This window comes from Labeo rohita, chromosome 17 (genome assembly GCF_022985175.1).
Source record: "Labeo rohita strain BAU-BD-2019 chromosome 17, IGBB_LRoh.1.0, whole genome shotgun sequence".
Taxonomy (NCBI): Eukaryota; Metazoa; Chordata; class Actinopteri; order Cypriniformes; family Cyprinidae; genus Labeo; species Labeo rohita.
The window spans coordinates 5,151,989-5,174,375 of record NC_066885.1 but is presented as its reverse complement, the minus strand read 5'-3'; the positions used below and the strand labels follow the sequence as shown (position 1 = coordinate 5,174,375).

Below are 22,387 nucleotides of genomic sequence, written 5' to 3'. Positions count from 1 at the left end.
AGGAACATTACATTTCATAAGGTATTACAGCTGTTGTATTTTTGATGACAATTCTATGAAGATTACATTTTCTTGGGAGAAAAAAAAAAAGAAAAAAATATATTTTTCATTGATTAATAGAAAAAAAAAGATGAATGTCAATCATAAATTTATGTGAGTATTAAGTAACAGGATAAAATATCAGCACATAATATTGTTGAGCTCGAGACACAAGCTGACCACTGAATGTATTCAAGCACAACTATCAGAGATTCTCAAACTCTCCTGATCACTCTCCTTTGAGTCCCTCAAAGACTATTGAACTGACTAACTCTATTGATCAGTTTGACTATGATTGTAAGACTAACACTTGAGAATGGGTGAAGGGGAATCAGGGCTATGCACAGACATTTTATATCATACATTAAACTTAAGACAATCTAAAATCTAGATACACCATTAGATTAACCATATAGTTACATAGCATACTAGACATACCATTTAAGGTTTGGGGTTGATATTTTTTAAATATTTTTGAAAGTAGTCTCATGCTCATGATTCATGTTGTCAAAAACTACAGTTAATTGTTAAATATTATTACAATTTAAAATAACTGTTTTCTTTTAATATTTTTAAAATGTAATTTATTCCTATGATGCAAATCTGAATTTTCAGCATCATTACTCCAGTCTTCAGTGTCATATGATCCTTTAGAAATCATTCTAATGTGCTGATGCTCAAGAAACATTTCTTCTTATTACCAATGATGAAAAAAGTTGTGCTGCTTTATGTTTTTGTGGAAAAAAAATTTAATCAATTTAATGCATCCTTGCAAAATAAAATAAAATATTAATTAAAATAAATAAATAACTCCAGACTTTTGAACAGTACTATATATAACTTAGAAGAATAAATAAAATAAACATCCTGAAAAAAATAAATAAATAAAAAAAAAAAACAAATTACTCTTATACAGTTCACACATTACACCAGATATGTATGCTGTAACAGACAAACCACACTTAATCACAGAATAATAATTTTACAACTTGCTTCATGTATTTACCTCATTAATTTGTTAATTATACTGATGATTCTAAATTGTTTAAATTAAGGCATGGTTCATATACCTGTATGGAATGAGAAATGGAAAGTATTAATATATTAATTTATTTACTTCACTGGAAAGCATTGAGTCCCATACACTGTTGCTCATGACAATGTACACATTAAATTCATAAAATTAGGTGCTGTGTGAACCGTCATTTATCATAGTAATGGAGCAAGTGCTCACTAAGAACTGTTTACGAGAAACTAATGAAAACGTTTTGTTAGAAAGAAAGAACTCATGTAGACAACAGAAGTCTGTGGTGTGTCTCATTTACACAAAAGTCAATGTCTGTGTGTTTTTATACACACTGAAATTAAAATTATAAGAGAGAGAGTTTACAGCTGTGTGAAAGAGATAATGTGATAATAAGAGACAGCTGTGTCTCAGTTGTTTCATATAGGAAGCTGACACAGAGACACTGAACTATTAGAATAAAGCCCAAATCCAGCATAGAGGGGTTCAGTAAATGTGGTGTTGAATGTGTGTAAGTGTGTGAGTGTGTTTGTGTTAGAGACACTGTAGAAGGACAGATGACCGGCTGACCAGTCCAGATACACTCCTACTCTGTTAGAGTGACATGAAGGAACAGGTATGACTGTGATCTTATTATTGTATTTGGCAGTGAAACTGTTTTTGAATACAGATCAGACTCCAGGACTTTTTATTGTATCCAAACCAAATGTCATCACTCTGTCCTTTTCTTTTGATTCCTTTATACGTCACTGATATATTAAACCCCTTTCTCCCACTCCATTCAGCCTCCCAGTAACAGCGTCCAGTCAGACTCTCTTTACACAGAACCTGATGACACTCATCAAATCTGTCTGGATGATCAGGATACGGCTGCTTCTCTATCACAAGTGTCACCTTTCTGTTGTTCTCAGACAGAGTGATATGAGTGTTTACTGTGTTTAAATCCAGTGTGAGATCACATTCATCTGAACACAAGAAGAAGAATCACATTTATAACAACAAAGAAATAAAATCTGTTTTAATTTGACCTATATTTCTTCCCTCTTATCTGTCAACAGTAATGTAAACATCTTAATGATTTAAATTAAAATCAAATGACTTTAAAAATACACTTTCTGTGAGGGTTTGTTTTAGAATTAGGGTATAGAAAATATGAATCATTCACTATAAAAAAAAAGATAAACTTACACTTCTGTGGTCCTTTTCTAATCCTGAACTCCCCTGCATGATTCAAACTATAAAAACAAATTTTATATGATAATGAGAAAAATAAGGGAAATCAATTCAAATCCACAAACTTAAAAACTATTTTTTACTACTATTACTATTATTAATATTATAAAATTACACAAATCATTTTTAGTTGCTAAATTAAAAATAGGTTTAAGACTGTCAGGGAGATCCATCAAACTCTGTATGAAGTTTTCTAAGAATATTTGGCTAAAATATATAATGTTGTTATATGGGTAACATGTTATGGTTGCATCATCATCCACCTTACAGTTTTACTCAAATAACATTCTGCTTTACAGTCAATTCAGCCTAACAAGTGAGACCAATTTTGGTCTCTCTGTCAAAAATCTATCAACTGTAGTGGTTTTCAATTGCTCACACATGTACTTTATAGCACACAAATGAACAAACATGTAGTGATTTTGCTGGTGTTGAACATACTTTAGTTTGTCCAGTCTGTAGTTTGGATCAGAGAGCAGCTTGACTAATGATTGTCCTGGGTGATTGTAGCTCAGATCCAGCTCTCTCAGGTGTGAGGGGTTTGAACTCAGAGCTGAAGCCAGAAAACAACAGCCTTCCTCTGTCACCATACAGCCAGATAATCTACAAACACACACACAAACACTCAATATCATATCACTTGGCACTGGAGATCATCATGAACTCATTTAAACACAGGAATCTTTAGATTCCTGTAAATCTGCTTTAAATAAAATAATTAATTGATTCAATTTGCCATTTTTTATCCACAGATCACTGATTACAGGTTTAGTTCAGTTGGAATAACTCTGGGTTCAGTGTTTTACTCAGTGTCACAGTGTTGATGGAGCAGAATTCAGTTTCTGTTCATCTCTACTCCTCACAACAGACATTTTAATCACTGAATTAAAGGATAAGTCTACTTCCAAAACAAAGATTCACAGATAATGTACTCACCCCCTTGTCATCCAAGATGTTCACGTCTTTCTTTCTTCAGTCATCAAGAAATTTTTTTTTTTCTGAGGAAAACATTTCAGCATTTTTCTCTATATAATGGACTGATATGGTGCCCCGATTTTGAACTTCCAAAATGCAGTTTAAACAGGGCTCAAAACGATCCCAAATGCGGTTGTAAATGATCCCACCCGAGGAAGAAGGGTCTTATCTAGCGAAACGATCGGTTATTTTCATAAAAATAATACAATTTATATACTTTTTATTCTCAAACGTTTGTCTTGCAATTCTCTCCCTGAACTCTGTGTATTCTGGCTCAAGACAGTTAGGATATGTTGAAAAGCTCTGATCATATTTTCTCCCTCAACTTAAGAAATCATTTCAATGATTTTAATCATCCTACATCACTGCAGAAGTACTGCAGTCTTTGCAAAGAACACTGCAGTGAACATGCAAAGAAGATCAAACACCCTTAACAAAAAAGGTAAAACAGTGATATAGGACAATTTTGAAGTTGAGGGAGAACATGAGATGGGAGTTTTTCGATATAACCTAACTGTCATGAACCGGGAAAAAAACAGTCCGGCAGAGTAAGACAAGACAAGCGTTTGACATTAAAAAGTATATAAATTGTATTATTTTTTATGAAAATAACCGATTGTTTCGCTAGATAAGACCCTTCTTCGTCGACTGGGATCATTTACAACCACATTTGAGATCGTTTGAAGACACACTTAAACTGCATTTTGGAAGTTCAAAATCGGGGCACCATATCACTCCATTATATGGAGAAAAATGCTGAAATGTTTTCCTCAAAAACCATAATTTCTTTACGTCTGAAGAAAGAAAGACATGAACATTTTGGATGACAAGGGGGTGAGTACATTAAATGTGAATATTTGTTTTGGAAGTAGACTTCTCCTTTAAACAATATGTTGAAGCTAATACAACCCCAAAGTTTTTAGACACACCTAATATATTACCTAATATATTACGAACACCCAGGATGTTATTACCTCAGTATGTTGAGTTGACAGTATGAAGAATTCTTCAGGCCATCAGAGAGCAGCTTCACACCTGAGTCCTGCAGGTCATTGTGACTCAAGTCCAGCTCTCTCAGTGAGTTTGATGATTGTAGAGATGAAGACAAACTTTCACAACACTGATCAGTGAGATTACACTCATCAAGTCTGTAACACAAAACAAAATAAATATGGTTACAACATACAAGAAGGAGAGAGCCATGTGTCACATCCTAAACGACTCAAAATAATAAACCACAAAGTTAACAAAACGATAGACTCCACTTTCCTGAGTGAGAGTGCTTTGTCTTTCTGGTTACAAAACAGTCACATCATAATGACATAAGCGTGCTCTGGCCCGGAAAATGCAATGTAAGTGCAGGTCAGCGGGGTAGTGGGGAGAGGGGACAATCACACTCGGACTTGGTTCAAGGCAAACGTGTCTAGTGTGAGTAGGTGTTGATGTGATAATGTCTAAATGTTGTGCTGTTCCAAACATCCAGAAAGAGTATTTGAAGTTTATTCTTAACAAGTTTCCTGATCATTTCAGTTGTATTTGAATAATAAAAAAAACAGCCTGTTTAATAGTAGCGTTCAGTGAGATGGAATAGTCATGATAAAGTAATTCTTAGAATAAAAACTGACACTCTCAACAATCATTGTCTCAACTGAAGCTGAGCGATATGCTCAAAAAACAAATTTCATATCAGTCGATATCGATAATTATCGATAATCACTGTAAATTTTAAATCTTTATTTCTTTTAAGTTTAAAGGCAGATTTTGCTCCAAAGTGAAAGTTGTAGAAACAAAACCATTAATTGTGGTTTTAAACTACTTTTTTTTTTTTTTTACAGTCAGAACATGACAAACACGTTTTTAAATTCTTTACAATTTTCCAGTCATTTTTGAACAAAATAAATATCTTATAGAAAAATTAATGTTTTAGTTTCTGCATATTCTAATTAGTGATATTATTTTAAATCATGATACTGTTCTCAAATCATAATATGGCAGTGCAGGCTGCAGTATTAAGAATATTATATATTTTTGTCTTTTACCAATGCGCATTTAACAGTTGCTTGAGTTGAGAGTAGTAGTAGTTTGAGTTAGGATGCAGCAAATTTATGTTCATGTTCATCTGTAAAAATTGTAACAACCTAATTTTTATATGGTGAAAATGAATTATTCTGACAGTTTGAGTTCTATTAAAATTAACCATTGTTCTTCCTCAGTAGCATACATTTAGATAATGATAATCACAGTTTAAACCACAGGTATAATTCCTCATTACCATAACAAAAATTTAACTATATGGTTTTGAGGTGTTTATATACAAAACAGTAGGCCTAGTCTAAATACATTTAGTAAAAAAGCACAAACTCTATAGGTTAATCACAAAACTACTGTAATTATATTGCATTACTCCTTTAAAACATTTAATACATGTCTACATTAATAATACAACAAAATAATTCAATAAAATTCAATATGAATATCCCACAGTTCTGCCGCACCATGGCGGAGTAAGTGTTACTTCAACAAATCCATGGTAAATGATGCCAGTTTGTAGACTGAAAAGCCTTCTGCCTGTATCGTTCTGCACTGTGTTTCTCTTGTTTGTCAGTGCTGTTTCATCTGCCTTCAAACTAGTTTAAATCATTGAGTCATTTGTATTGTTTGCTGAATTCAAGAACTTCACACTGGATCTCACAGTGCTGTTTAGTGGTCGCTACCATTTGAACTTTGAACTGAGTGGATAAATGGTCCATGTGGCATGGTTAAAAATGAGTAGTGCTGTTCCGCTTTTGGCACATAAACATTATATTGAACATTTATTGAACATTTTACATCGCTGCAGAAGTACTGCAGTCTTTGCAAAGTTGAACATGCAAAGATGATCAAACACCCTTAACAAAAAAGGTAAAACAGTGATATAGGACAATTTTGAAGTTGAGGGAGAACATGAGATGGGAGTTTTTCGACATACCCTAACTGTCATGAACCGGGAAAAAAACAGTCCGGCAGAGTAAGACAAGACAAGCGTTTGACATTAAATAGTATATAAATTGTATTATTTTTTATGAAAATAACCGATTGTTTCGCTAGATAAGACCCTTCTTCGTCGACTGGGATCATTTACAACCACATTTGAGATCGTTTGAAGACACATTTAAACTGCATTTTGGAAGTTCAAAATCGGGGCACCATATCAGTCCATTATATAGAGAAAAATGCTGAAATGTTTTCCTCAAAAACCATAATTTCTTTACGTCTGAAGAAAGAAAGACATGAACATTTTGGATGACAAGGGGGTGAGTACATTAAATGTGAATATTTGTTTTGGAAGTAGACTTCTCCTTTAAACAATATGTTGGAGCTAATACAACCCCAAAGTTTTAGACACACCTAATATATTACCTAATATATTACGAACACCCAGTATGTTATTACCTCAGTATGTTGAGTTGACAGTATGAAGAATTCTTCAGGCCATCAGAGAGCAGCTTCACACCTGAGTCCTGCAGGTCATTGTGACTCAAGTCCAGCTCTCTCAGTGAGTTTGATGATTGTAGAGATGAAGACAAACTTTCACAACACTGATCAGTGAGATTACACTCATCAAGTCTGTAACACAAAACAAAATAAATATGGTTAAAACATACAAGAAGGAGAGAGCCATGTGTCACATCCTAAACGACTCAAAATAATAAACCACAAAGTTAACAAAACGATGGACTCCACTTTCCTGAGTGAGAGTGCTTGTCTTTCTGGTTACAAAACAGTCACATCATAATGACATAAGCGTGCTCTGGCCCGGAAAATGCAATGTAAGTGCAGGTCTGCGGGGTAGTGGGGAGAGGGGACAATCACACTCGGACTTGGTTCAAGGCAAACGTGTCTAGTGTGAGTAGGTGTTGATGTGATAATGTCTAAATGTTGTGCTGTTCCAAACATCCAGAAAGAGTATTTGAAGTTTATTCTTAACAAGTTTCCTGATCATTTCAGTTGTATTTGAATAATAAAAAAAACAGCCTGTTTAATAGTAGCGTTCAGTGAGATGGAATAGTCATGATAAAGTAATTCTTAGAATAAAAACTGACACTCTCAACAATCATTGTCTCGACTGAAGCTGAGCGATATGCTCAAAAAAAAAAAATTAATATCAGTTGATATCGATAATTATTGATAATCACTGTAAATTTTAAATCTTTATTTCTTTTAAGTTTAAAGGCAGATTTTGCTCCTAAGTGAAAGTTGTAGAAACAAAATCGTTAATTGTGGTTTTAAACTACTTTTTTTTTTTTTTTTCAGTCAGAACATGACAAACACGTTTTTAAATTCTTTACAATTTTCCAGTCATTTTTGTACAAAATAAATATCTTATAGAAAAATTAATGTCTTAGTTTCTGCATGTTCTAATTAGTGATATTATTTTAAATCATGATACTGTTCTCAAATCATAATATGGCAGTGCAGGCTGCAGTATTAAGAATATTATATTTTTTGAGTTGAGAGTAGTAGTAGTTTGAGTTAGGATGCAGCAAATTTATGTTCATGTTCATCTGTAAAAATTGTAACAACCTAATTTTTATATGGTGAAAATGAATTATTCTGGCAGTTTGAGTTCTATTAAAATTAACCATTGTTCTTCCTCAGTAGCATACATTTAGATAATTGATAATCACAGTTTAAACCACAGGTATAATTCCTCATTAGCATAACAAAAATGTAACTATATGGTTTTGAGGTGTTTATATAAAAAACAGTAGGCCTAGTCTAAATACATTTAGTAAAAAAGCACAAACTCTATAGGTTAATCACAAAAATACTGTAATTATATTGCATTACTCCTTTAAAACATTTAATACATGTCTGCCTTTAAACTAGTTTAAATCATTGAGTCATTTGTATTGTTTGCTGAATTCAAGAACTTCACACTGGATCTCACAGTGCTGTTTAGTGGTCGCTACCATTTGAACTTTGAACTGAGTGGATAAATGGTCCATGTGGCATGGTTAAAAATGAGTAGTGCTGTTCCGCTTTTGGCACATAAACATTATATCGAACATTTATTAAACTCTTGTTATCACTTAATTGAGGAAATTTATATGGTGATAATTATCATTTTATTGCTCAGCCCTTTGTCTAGATTATTATAACTGTGTACTTTCCTTGGAAATCTAATCTAAATCAAGTACAAAATAAAAGTGATGTGATCTCCAAATACATTAATTAATACTTACAGTACTTTTCTGCATTTCACCATGGCTGGTATCAGTCTCCTTCTACCCTCATCTGATGTGTTGTATTTCTTCAGATCAAACTCATCCAGCACCTTCTCTGATATCTGAATCATGTAGGCAATTGTTGAGCACTGAGATGGAGAGAGTTTTTTCACTAAGTGACTGTCTGATTTGACAAACTTCTGAATTTCTCTGTACAATGTGTGATCCTTCATTTCCAGCAGACAGAGGAATAGATTGATGCATCTGTCAGATGATAAACATTTATCATAATTGATTTTGTCTTTAATGTACCGTGTGATTGTCTTGATGGTCCACTGAACTGTTCACTGTCTGTGTCAGTAGATCCTGTAAGAGCCTCTGATTGAACTCCAGTGAGACGCCCAGCAGGAACCTCAAGAAAAGATCAAGGTGTCCATTTTTACTCTGTAAGGATTTATCAATTGTGCCTTCTAGTAGCTCAAACAGACCAATTTCTCGACTGTACCGCTTATATCCTTTCAAAAACGTTTTCAGTGATTTTATGTTCCTGACTACAAGTGAATAAAACAGAAAGAAAGCAGCTAGAAACTCCTGAAAGCTCAGATGTATAAAGTAGTAGACTTTCCTCTGATGAATCACAGATTCCTCCTTAAAGATCTCAGTGCAAATCCCAGAATACACTGAGGCTTCAGTGACATCTATGCCACTCTCTTTCAGATCCTCCTCATAGAACATCACATTGCCCTTCATCAGCTGGTTGAAAGCCAGTTCAGCAAGTTTTAAAATCAAGTCTCTGTTTGACTTAAGGAGTTTTTCTGGATCTCTCTCATCATACTTCTGATTCCTCATGTTGATCTGAGTCAGCAGGAAGTGGATGTACATTTCAGTCAGAGTTTGAGGGATTTCTGCACTGTCATCTTGTTTCAGGAGGTTTTGAAGCACAGTGGTTGAGATCCAGCAGAAGACAGGTATGTGACACATGATGTTGAGGCTCCTTGATCTTCTAATGTGTGAGATGATTCTGTTGGCTTGATGCTTGTCACTGATTCTCTTCCTGAAATATTCCTCCTTCTGAGGATCATTGAATCCCTGGATTTCTGTCACACGGTTGATGTATTTTGAGGGGATCTGATTGGCTGCTGCTGGTCTGGAGGTGATCCACATGACAGCTGAAGGAAGCAGCTCTCCTCTGATGAGGTTTGACATCAACACACCCACTGATGAAGACTCATTCACATCACAAACTTTCTGTCTGTCTGAAAAAATCAGTGTAATTCTGCTTTCATCCAGACCATCAAAGATGAACACAACTTTACACTCCTCATAAATCTTTGAGTCCAGATCTTGAAGTTCAGGATGAAAGTCCAGCAGAAGTCTGTGAAGACTGTACTGGTGATCTTTAATCAAGTTCAGCTCTCGAAATGGAAGCACAAACATGAAATCTACATCCTGATTGGCTTTTCCCTCAGTCCAGTCCAGAATGAACTTCTGCACAGAGACAGTTTTTCCAATTCCAGCGATGCCTTTAGTAAGAACAGTCTTGATTTTATCTTTCTCCTCACATCCTGGTTGATGTAAGCGTTTAAAGATGTCATTGCAGTTGATTGGAGTGTCTTGTGTTCTGGCTGTTTTCTCCATCTGTAAAACCTCATGTTCTTTATTCACTCCTTCACTCTCTCCCTCTATGATGTAGAGCTGTGTGTAGATCCTGTTCAGGAGGGTTTGATTTTCTTCTAGTTTGATTCCTTCAAATAATCTCTCATACTTGTTCTTCAAGATGGTTTTGTGTTGGTCTTTGACTCTCTGTCTGATGAGGGTCTGACAGTCAGTGAAGTCAGAAGGGGCATCACTGATCTGATCAGTTCATGTCTCTTCACTCTGCAGAAAACAGTGATATGAAAAAAGCTGCTCAAAAGGATTAAAATACAGAAAATCATTCAAATATGTTTTTCAAACAGGAGGGCATGAACACAAATATTACATTTATAGTCTCTTTTATCAATACAGGTAAAAAATTTTGAACTTTAAAGTCTCATTAGATTTCTGTCTAATCACAATTTTGTCTAAAGAACTAAATAACAAAAAAAAAACAAACAAAAAAAAAAAAAAAAAAACGAAAGCTGCATCTGAATCTATCAACTGTTCACTCTTTTACTATATAACGTAAATGGCACATTTATATATGGTGTATCAGACAGCATATTCTGTTTATTCCATTTGGGTAAATGAGGTCTGGTTTGTCATGTGATCCATCACTGCATACTTCAGTGCACTTCAGTGACAGGATATCACAGAGTGGACCATATGCAGCAGTTAGAGCAGACCACATGACACGTCCACCATATTATAATACATAATGTATTATAGTTTATCTCACATCACAAATGGAGTTACTCAAGGTTTAGTTCCATGACCAATTCTGTTTCCTACATACTGTAGACATCTAAGGGACAAATAATATGTATAATGGACATATACTACAATGTATGTGCTTCTGGGTCAACATATTTGTTTATCTTGGTCGTCGTATGTATACTCAGGGTCAGAGGTCACTGCTGCATCACTAAGCAAAGTAAAAAAACAAAACAAAACAAAACAAAAAACAGCTAACTAAAACAATAAAACACAATAAAAATATGATAATAAAAAATAGAACATTTTAAAAACCTGAGTTATCTGTTTTTGCAAAAAAAAAAAAAAACTTTTCATACATATTGAATTAAAAATGGATGAAAAACTATACAAATTTCATCAAGAATTAATTACAAATGCACATTGCATGTTCATTATATCAATCTTCATTTAGCAGCATTATTTCAAATGTATCCACTTTGTTAGCATCAAAGAATGTGATTGTGCTGTTTGTCTTTGCTTAGGGACAAATAATATGTATGCAGGTCTACTATGAGAAGTGAGAATTGTGCAGTCTGACAGCTCTTTTCTCATTCCCCAGTCACTGTACAGTAAAAGTAGCTAGTGGGTGTTTCAAACACTAAACACTGTGATATACTGAAACAATAAAAGCATACACTCAAAAAAACACAGTATATACCCAAACAACTGACAATGATCAAGAATATTCATGTTAGTACTCACATAGTGCCAGAGGTTATTGCTCCATCATTGAACTCAAGAGGAGAAGATCTGTCACTCTTCATAGACACACAGCTGGGTTCTGGAGATGCTGCTTTATGTCTGTGAACATCCTCCTCCTCCTCTCTCTTCTCAGACAGACTCATTTTGCAGGCAGTGCTTTAGAAATGGAAAATTATTAACTGAATTAACTCTAGACATAAAATTGTCTGCTGAAAGTTTCAGTTTAAACAGAACTGGCTTATCCTTCTACCTGCTACAAATTTCTGCAAGAATTAATTTCAATTGTACATTACTTGTTCATTACATCAATCTTCATTTAGAAGTAGCAGTATTTGAAATGTATCCACTTTACTCGCAACAAAGAATGTGATTTGTGCTGTTTGCCTTTGCTTAGGCCATGGTCTACTTAGTTGCTGTACATTGACATAGCTAACACCAAACACTGTGATACACTGAAACAATATAAAACATGCACTCTAAAACACTATACACAACAACTGAAAATAATGGAGATTAATCACATTTATACTCACACAGGGTCAGAGGTCACTGCTCCATCACTGAACTCAGGAGGAGAAAACAAAGATCTGTCACTCTTCACAGACACACAGCTGGGTTCTGAAGATGCTGCCTCATTTGTGTGAACATCCTCCTCCTCTCTCTTCTCACACAGACTCATTTTACAGGCATTTTTTTAAAAATTGATAAAAAATACACTTTTTATGGACATAAGAGGGACAATGGGGAAAAATTAGATCCCTGACAATTTTTATAATAAAAAACTTTCCAATCAGATGCATAAACACATTCACACTATGAGTCACAAAAGCTGTGGATGAACAATCACTCATCAAAGACTCAGAGTTTCAGAAATGGCACCTATTAAGTGTCTGATCTACTAAACCAGCAGTTCTCAAACTTTTTACACCAAGTACCACTTCAGAAAATATTTGGCTCTCCAAGTACCACCATAATGACCAGCGTTAAAATACAGTAGCATAGTAGGCCTAACTATTCAGCTACAGCTCTGCACAGTTCAAAAATGAGGCTGTTTTATTCCTAATAAGAATACTTATTGTTGTCAGCCATGTTAACATTGTAAATACACAGTTTGAATATTAACATTAAGACTGCACTGTGCCTACAAACAGGTAAATAAACTTAAATACTGATTAAATTGAAATGTGTTGTATCTAAAAGTTAAATAAAAGCTGGGTAACACTTTATAATAACGTTCAGTTGTAAGTCATTTATAAGCAATTAGTTAATGATGAAATAATAATTTACAAAACATTCATAAAATATTACTAAGTGATATGCTAACAATTTGTGTATGTTTTGTTAATTCATTTTCAACTAATTTACAAGTAATTAGTTAATGATTAACTAATCATTTACAAAACATGACTATGCATTCATAAACAATAAGAGATATGTTAGTATTTTTATCTATGCTTTGTAGATTAAGTCATAAATCATTTACAAGTGATTATATATTGATGAACTAATAATTTACAAAACATCACTATACATTCACAAATGATTAAGTAATATGCTAACGATTTACAAATCTGTTGCAAGTTATCTTTAAAAAAAATAGCATATCATGAAAATATCAAACAGATCCTTAGTCAACGGTTAATAAGTTACTAGTTAATATATTATTAATCAATTTTAAATAATTAAAGTGTCAATCATTGAAATTTTTACCCTCCATTGAAGATCACAGCATGAATAAATAATTTACAAATCTTTCTGCATCCCCTAATCTAAAGTGTAAACAATGCATCAGTTGTAAATGTTGTATTCATCATTCGTAGATCTTTCCCCACCAGTGTGTATACACACACAACCTGTAACTGGCAGGTTTGTAAAACATTTACAACTGATGAGTAGTTTACACTTTAGATTAGGGGATGCAGAAATATTTGTAAATGATTTATTCATGTGTTTACACAACAGGTTTTGAATAATTGTTGTGTGCACTGCAATGTAAAGGCTGACTGGTGAGGGTAAAAATGGTAAACACATGGAGTATTTTAGCACTGTGCACCTGATGTGATCTTCAGTGGAGAGTAAAACTGGTTCACATTATCACTAGATCCCACACCCTCCACACAGAACACAAGTATGTGCTGATGAGAGAAAGCGTTTACACATTTATTCACTTGACAGCAAATAATTTATAATTATTTAAAAAAAGAAAATAGTTTTAGAATAATTGCATTGTTGTGCTTTTCAGCATATCACTTATTAATCATTTATAAACACATAGTCATGTTTTGTAAATTATTAGTTCATCATTAACTAATTACTTGTAAATGAACTTGTAATTGACTTGTAAATGAATTAACAAAACATACACAAATTGTTAGCATATCACTTGTTAATCATTTGTCAATGTTTTGTAAATGATTATTTCATCATTAACTAATAACTTATAAATGACTTACAACTGAACAATATTATAAAGTCTTACCCAACTAGAACAACTTTACTCAAAGAAAAATTACATTAAAATGTACTGTTTTAACATTAATTTATAATTAATTTAGTGATTCCTCTGTGTACCACTAGAGGGAGCCTGAGTACCACTACTGGGACTCATACCACACTTTGAGAACCCCTGTAATAAAATAAACTATTTTCACTTTCTGATTCCTAAGTATAAACTTCGTTTAGTGAAGAGCTGAAACACACAGTTGCCACCCTGATGTACTCATTTATCTCTGAGATATCACCCTTCACATTTACACCAATTACTGTAGAACTTTTTTACTAAACTATCAATGCCAACACATTGTCACAAGGCAGTTCTGTTTTTGTTACTATATTTTTGTGCAAAAGCCCAACCGAAACTGACCAGCAAGTACTTAAAGGTTGCCAAGAGAAAAATAAAACTCTCAGTGGAAACACTAAACCATCTGAAAACATTCTTACATTGCAGTAGGATAAAAATATAACTGTTTACACATACAGATTATATAATAATTATATAATAATATTGATTTAACAATGCATGATAATTAATCCAGAAAAGCACATTTGTTCAAACCTACCTGTCTCAGCAAAGATCATCAAACACAAACTTCATTCAGTTCATAAATCCATTCATTCTCTAGATAGCAGCATTAAAATGATCTGTTCTTAAACTCTTTCACATTATTCACGAATAGCTTTTCTCTTGATGTTATTTGTGTCGCACAAAATGGAGTCTTGAACCACTTTTGACAAACTGGTTCAACAGGTTTATATATTTGCATGTAATAGAGCAAACAATATTGTCTGTGTGTAAAACACTTGCACAGGTGAAGCAGTTTAATAGCAGTTTAATACACATTAGGTTAAATTAAACACATTAATATAATATTAATATAATATTCAATATTAAATTTAATATTAAAATGTAACACTATTATTAAAAATGAAATATTTACACACTATAAATAAAAAAATTGGCCTATAACAATTTTTATTTTACAGAAGTCTAAGGCTGCATCTGAAATCACACACTCTCTTGAGTAGATATTTAATTTGAAAAAGTAATTACTTTGTGACAGCTAAAAAAAAGTATGTTCTATATTAAATTAATGTGTGAGGTATGACTGTAGTATCAAGAGGTCATGCTTCTTCTACTAACAAAAAATAACATTAAGTATATTATAAACTCTCAATCACCAAAAGACAAATAACTGAAAAATAATTTAATCCCCAAGTGGCAATAAATACACAGAGCTGACATTTCATTTTATACAATAATGTAATAGCGAAATTAATGGTAGATTTGTTTTAGGCAGGGTGACCTTTCTGGTATGCACACTGAACTTAAGATAAGAAGAGAGAAAGAATTGCAAGAGAAAAATAGGCGTGTTCAACTTGAAGTTGCACTGCACAGATCGATGTACAGAGTATGACATCAAAGTACTGCAAGAGCGATTCAAAAGCATATGGAGACGTCCGCTCTCTTACAGCTCTTGCAGTACTTTGATGTCATACATTGATCGTTCTGCGCAGTGCCACTTCAAGTCAAACACGCCTATTTTGAGTGTACTTCTTTCACTCAACTATATGTCAACTATAGTCAGATTTACTCTACACAGAACCTGAGGAAGGAACTTATCAAATGTCTCTGGATGATTAGTATGCGACTGCATCTGTCTCACATATGTAATCTTTGTGTTCCTCTCAGACACAGGGAGAAAACTGTTTGCTGTATTTAAATCCAGTGTGAGGTGATGTGCATCTACAGGAGAATAGAAACTATAACATTACTAAAGCAAAGCAATGATGTGTGTTTCTGTTCTAGCAGTTGAGGTTTTAGTGTCTATATGCACCAGACACTTTCCTATAAACACTACATGTTACACGAAAAACATTATGCACCTCTGAGTGTGCTACAAACAGGTGAGTGGGCTAGACAAACCACCTGTAGAAACACACTCTTTTCTCACTATATGGACCAGACACGTTCTTATTAACACTCCATGTTACAAAGACCTAACAAGGACTTAAATGTTTACTTGTCAATGCACCACAAATCATATTGCAGTTTGCTTCTTAACCTTTAAATACCTCTTCTTCACATTATTATGCATAGTTATTATGTAAAGTACTTGTATAGTCTGTCTTAGGTTATGTGTATGTATAGTCAATTATTTATAGTATATGTATAGTTAGATGCATAGGTTTTAAAAATTATTTCTACGTCTAGTGTATGTTCATATTTATGTTTATTTATGTAGCACCGTGGTCCTGCGAGACACGACATTTCGTTCCATTGTATGTCCACACATGTACCGGAAAGCTCGACTTGACTTGTTTTGTAATCCAATTCAAATGCACAATTTGCAACCAATTCAAATTATGCAAATGCAGTTTGCATCTCACATCTGTCAAGTCTAAAAGATGCATAATATGGAAAATAAAGTAATGCTTCAGATGAAAATGTAGCCTGTATTTTTTCCTATATTGTTTTACTTTTTATTTTTCACATTATCTTAATACTTTATAGAATGTAAACAGAATATACTTTGCAAAATGAATACAGATTAAGTAGACTTTTAACTTCCAGGAATCCCATACATTCAATTTCTACAAGCTAAATTCAAGTTCTGTAAATACCTTGTGCAAACCCTGTTGAAACAATGCAAGACTGTGTGTGTGTGTGTGTGTGTGAAATCTACATTTCCATAGTCCTCTTTTAATCCTGATCTCTCCTTCATGATCCACACCAAAAAAAAAAAAAAACCTAAAGATGTCATACTCAATTTACACAATAAATACATTAGAAACATTAGAACTTGAATACGAATCTCTCACCTTAAACTCTTTGTTAGTTTTATAATACACTGACAGTTTTTGCTTTCTATTGTAAACATAAATTGTCTTAAGTGGGTTATGAGATGCGTATGATCAGGGGTATCCATACTCGGTCTTGGAGGACCAGTGTCCTGCAGTTTAGCTTCCAACCTGTTTGGAAGTTTTTACGTTAGCCACGGCTTCACAGGGCTTATTGCTTTTATAAAATGGTTATTCCAAATACGTAATAATATTTTGTTTCACAAAATAAAACAGAGCAAATAAAGTGTAATGACATTAATAAAAACTGTATTCTTCCACCAAACAATGTAGTTCCCTTAGAACAGTTGTGGTTGCAACAAAGTGGTTGCCAGGCAACACTCAAAAGTAAACAAAGGTGTATGTTTGTAGAGTAACTTAAAACAGCTTTGAACATGGCTCAACCAATCAGAATCAAGGACCGGAACTATCAATTTTATAATAAAACATTGAATAATCTTCACTGTATGAACTCAATAAATTCTTATTAAAGCTACAAAAGTTATTCAGTCAAGTTCAGTGAGTGATTTTATCTTTTTCTTGATATCAGCAGCAGGTACATTTAAGAAATAAGGCTTACTTTAAGAAATTAATGCACAGATTTAATATATTGCTACATACCCATTTTTCTCTCAACTGTTTGCATTCATTTAAGACATAACCAGCTGTGTGTATTTGACTATTTAAGTGCAATAAGCTGTAAAAGAGAACTCAATTTGGTACCCTAACCGGTCTGGCTTTTAACATTTAATAACTTTTAGCTGCATTGCTATACTTACATGCAATATAAACAATATATAAAACAGATGACATATATTGGCATACCGCCCAGCCCTATAAAGTGCAAGAATTAATGGAGAAGTAAAGCATTTGAACTATTTGCATATCTGTATCTTTATAGGTTAATCTATAAACAAACAAACAAACACTCAACATCACAATGTGTGGGACTGGATATCATCTTAAACTGATTTATACACAGGAGTGTTTAGATTTAGGACAACATGTCAAAATGTCAACATGTTTTGTAATGCTTTAAGCCCAAAAAAGGTGAAAAAGACTTGAGCTTAGTACTTATACTATTCCCTTAGTACACTGTAAGAAAGAAAGAAAAAAAAACATTTGTTGAGAGAACTTAAAAATAATTTGTTATCCTGCTGCCTTAAAATTTTAAGTTCAGTCAACTCAAATAAGTTTAGTCAGTTTGAAATGTTAAGTTGTACTAATTAACAACTTAGAATTACAATTTATTACCCTCAATTTACTCTCAATTTAAGTATAAAAAAAAAAAAGATGGCATTTTTTGAGAGAAAAAAATATTTTATGTTTCAGTGATTAATAAAAAACAGATGAATGTCAAATCATACATTTCTTTGAGTATTAAAAAACAGGATAAAATACCAACACATAATAATGCTGAGCTCAACACACAAGCTGATCATTAAATGTAATAAAAGCTTCTGATCATTGACTCTCTTAAAAACCACACAAAGATACACATCTTTAACTCTATTGAACAATCATTTTAACTGTGATTGTAAGACAAACACTTGAGAATAGGTGAAGGGGAATCAGGACTATGCACAGACATTCTATATCATACATTAAACTTAAGACAAACTGTTAGCGCCAACAGTCTTGTGGATAGCGCATTGACATATAGCGCTACAGGCGACCTGAGTTTAAATCTTGGCTTGTGAACCTTTTCCGATCCCACCCCCTCCTCTCTCTCCCACTTCGCTACATATTTTGATAATCTACCTTATCCAAATAAAGGCATAAAAATGCCAAAAATAAAAACTTAAGACAAACTAAAATCCAGATATACTACCATTCAAAGGTTTGGGGTTAATATTTTTTTTAAATATTTTTGAAAGTAGTCTCTTTTTTTTTTAAAAACTGTTACTTTTGAAATATTATTACAATAATTTTTAAAATAACTGTTATATTAAAGTAACTGTATATTATTTAAACACTGTTATTATTAATTGTTTTCCTTTAATATTTTTAAAATGTAATTTATTCCTGTGATGCAAATCTGAATTTTCAGCATCATTATTCCAGTTTTCAGTGTCACATGATCCCTCAGAAATCATTCTAATATGCTGATGCTCAAGAAACATTTCTTCTTATTATCAATGTTCAAAACAGTTGTGTTGCTTTATATTTTTGTGGAAACAAAATATTTAATCAATTTAATGCATCCTTGCAGAATAAAATAAAAAAATAGTGTATGAAAAGTAGAAAAGTAGTGTATGCAACTTAAAAGAATAAATACAGTAAAAAAAACATCCTGAAACATAAAAAACAGTCTTATACAGTTCATAGATTATAGCACATACATGCTGTAACAGACAAACCTTAATCATAGAATAATTAATTTGCAACTTGCTTCATGTGTTTACCTTATTAATTTGTTAATTATAGTGATGATTCAAAATAGTTTAAATTAATGCATGGTTCATATACCTGTATTGAATGAGAAATGAAAAGTACTAATATATTAATATATTTAGTTCACCACTGGAGAGCATTATCGATAATCACTGTAAATTTTAAATCTTTATTTCTTTTAAGTTTAAAGGCAGATTTTGCTCCTAAGTGAAAGTTGTAGAAACAAAACCATTAATTGTGGTTTTATACTACTTTGTTACAATCAGAACATGACAAACACGTTTTTAAATTCTTTACACTTTTACAGTCATTTTTGGACAAAATAGATATCTTATAGAAAAATTAATGTCTTAGTTTCTGCATGTTCTAATGAGTGATATTGTTTCAAATCATGATACTGTTCTCAAATCATGGCATCTCATAATATGGCAGTGAAGGCTGCAGTATTAATATTATATTTTTTGTCTTTTACCAATACGCATTTAACAGTTGCTTGAGTTGAGAGTAGTAGTAGTTTGAGTTAGGATCCAGCAAATTTATGTTCATGTTCATCTGTAAAGACTGTAACAACCTAATTTTTATATGGTAAAAAAGAAAATTATGCTGACAGTTTGAGTTTTATTAAAATTAACCATTGTTCTTCCTCAGTAGCATACATTTAGATAATTGATAATAGATTGCTGTTTAGTGGTCGCTACCATTTGAACTTTGAACCGAGTGGATGCATAAACATATTCACACTATGAGTCACAAAAGCTGTGGATGAATAATCACTCATCAAAGACTGAAATGGCACCTATTAATCTAAGTGTCTGATCTACTAAACCAGCAGTTCTCAAACTTTTTACACCAAGTACCACTTCAGAAAATATTTGGCTCTCCAAGTACCACCATAATGAGCATTAAAATACAGAAGCATAGTAGGCCTAACTATTCAGCTACAGCTCTGCACAGTTCAGAAATGAGGCTGTTTTATTCCTAATAAGAATACTTATTGTTATCAGCCACGTTAATGTAACACGTTACAAAGTGTAGCACAAATTTGCAGCTTTTCGACAACAGAAAAGACTATTATATTTATATACTGTTATAATCGAATAAAATACCACCTATTGAATGCAAACAACAAGTTAACACGTTTATAAAGTAACATTTCTTAGCAGCGTTTCAACTAGAATTTAACGTTATGTCATTCACTACAATCAAGAAATCAAATGACAAGTTTCAAAGTATTTCTACGAGAAAAACGGCAAAACGATGTGGAAATAACGTCTTTTTTTTATATTAATTAAAGGAGACATCAGCTAATCTCTGAAGAAAAGTCACCATGTTTTTACTATAGTAAATAAAGTTTAACGATAGCGTTTTTTTAATTAAACCACAGTAGCCACAAAGTTACAGTTGTCTGAGACTCCGCTGAAGGTACTTTAACATCATAAACCATAAAATGTAATATACTTTCGCTTTAATATTAGTTTTCATAACAAGTAAACACAGGTCACAAGTTAACACGGGCACATTTTCTTGATTCAGCCAGTTGCATAATCATGCCGAGAGTAAAATCCTACTTGAATCTTGAAATCCGTAGCTGAATCAGCACAGTTCGATAGATCAATGCGTTTGTTACTGTCGTCTCACAATACGACTGCATTTTGTGCTTGTTCAAAACCCATGCCAAACAAGCTTTTTTTTTTTATTTCCGCCGCTACGGGCCATTATACCAATAATTTGTAATCTTTACAATAATACCAAAATCATGTAATGAGCAAGTGTGCGTTTATTAGACAGCTTAATATCACGTCAGTTTGTGCTTTCAGAATCGGCGAATCTGCCACTGTCGTTCCATCACATCTGGTGCGGAGGACCTGAACCAGGAAGTTGGTCACCAGATAACACGGTAACCAGTTAAACCATAACACCGGCAAACGTGTAAACAAATTCTACGGAAAAACACGTTTGCTCCTTCCCCATCAGAACACTCAAAACCTGTTGCCGACCGAGCTCCTTAACTCTAACAACAACCCTGAGCTATAAAGGTTATTTTCCCATATAAAGTGATGCAGACAATTTTCTTCAGATCCTTCGGATTAACATAATATAAACAGAAGACAATAGCCGCGTACCTGCTGTAATATAAGTTCTGTTCTTTTATGAAGGAATAACAGCGGTCCTTAGCAACACAACAGTCCCAAAAAAACAGTCCGAATAGTTAGTTCAGGTTTTATCCTGGTGTTCCAGATATTTGAACACCTCGCCGGGTGTCTCGAAGAACCGGAATTTCCCGTCCTCTGTTAGAATCTTGATGCGAGCGGGGTGAACCAGGTAGCAAGAGACCTTCCGTTCCTTAAATGCTTTCAGAGCAGGGATCATTAGTTTGCGCCTCTTAGCTAGATCCGGGCTCATGTCAGGAAAAATGCTTATGCTTCTTCCATCCATGGTTATTTCTCCCTTCTGTTTGGCGAGTCGCAAGATTTTTTCCCGATCTTGGTAACGAAGTAGTCGGACCAGAATGGGTCTCGGAGGTTTATCAGGGTTCGGCACTGGGTACAGAGTGCGATGTGCCCGCTCTATTTCCAGCTGTTCAGAGAAATGTTGTGCGCCTAAAACGTTAGGCAGCCACTCGCTGAAGAATTTAACGGGGTCGCTCCCTTCGCTGCCTTCCTTCATACCCACTACACGTATGTTGCTGCGTCTGCTGTAGTTTTCAAGGTAATCGACTTTATCTTTTAAAGTCTCATTCTCCTGTCTGACCACTTTTATAAGGCCGTCTATCCGACGTACTTCGTCCTCAGTGTCACCGATGTGTTGTTCGGCCTCCATTACTCTTCCAAGAAGGCTGCTCACTGTCGAGTGCAAATTTTCTATGGACGTTTGCAAGTCCGCTGTTTTGGAGTCTATCTTTTCAGAGAGATTGTTATTGCCTTCCTGGATTTCTTTAAGAAGTAGAGCAAGCATGCCACCAGGTTCGTTTGGATCGTGGTTTTCTGAGGATCTTTCTTTAGTTTGTAACGGAGATCCATTATATAACGTGAAGGTGAATTATATGTTCTCGAAGACGTCGAATATAAGCGTATTCAGCGTT

General features: G+C 33.6%; 1 pseudogene; it reads right to left on the bottom strand.

The window, feature by feature from the left end:
- Positions 1-62: 62 nt before the first annotated feature.
- Positions 63-14,778, bottom strand: LOC127179612 (NACHT, LRR and PYD domains-containing protein 3-like; annotated as a pseudogene).
- Between the last annotated feature and the right edge of the window lie 7,609 nt (positions 14,779-22,387).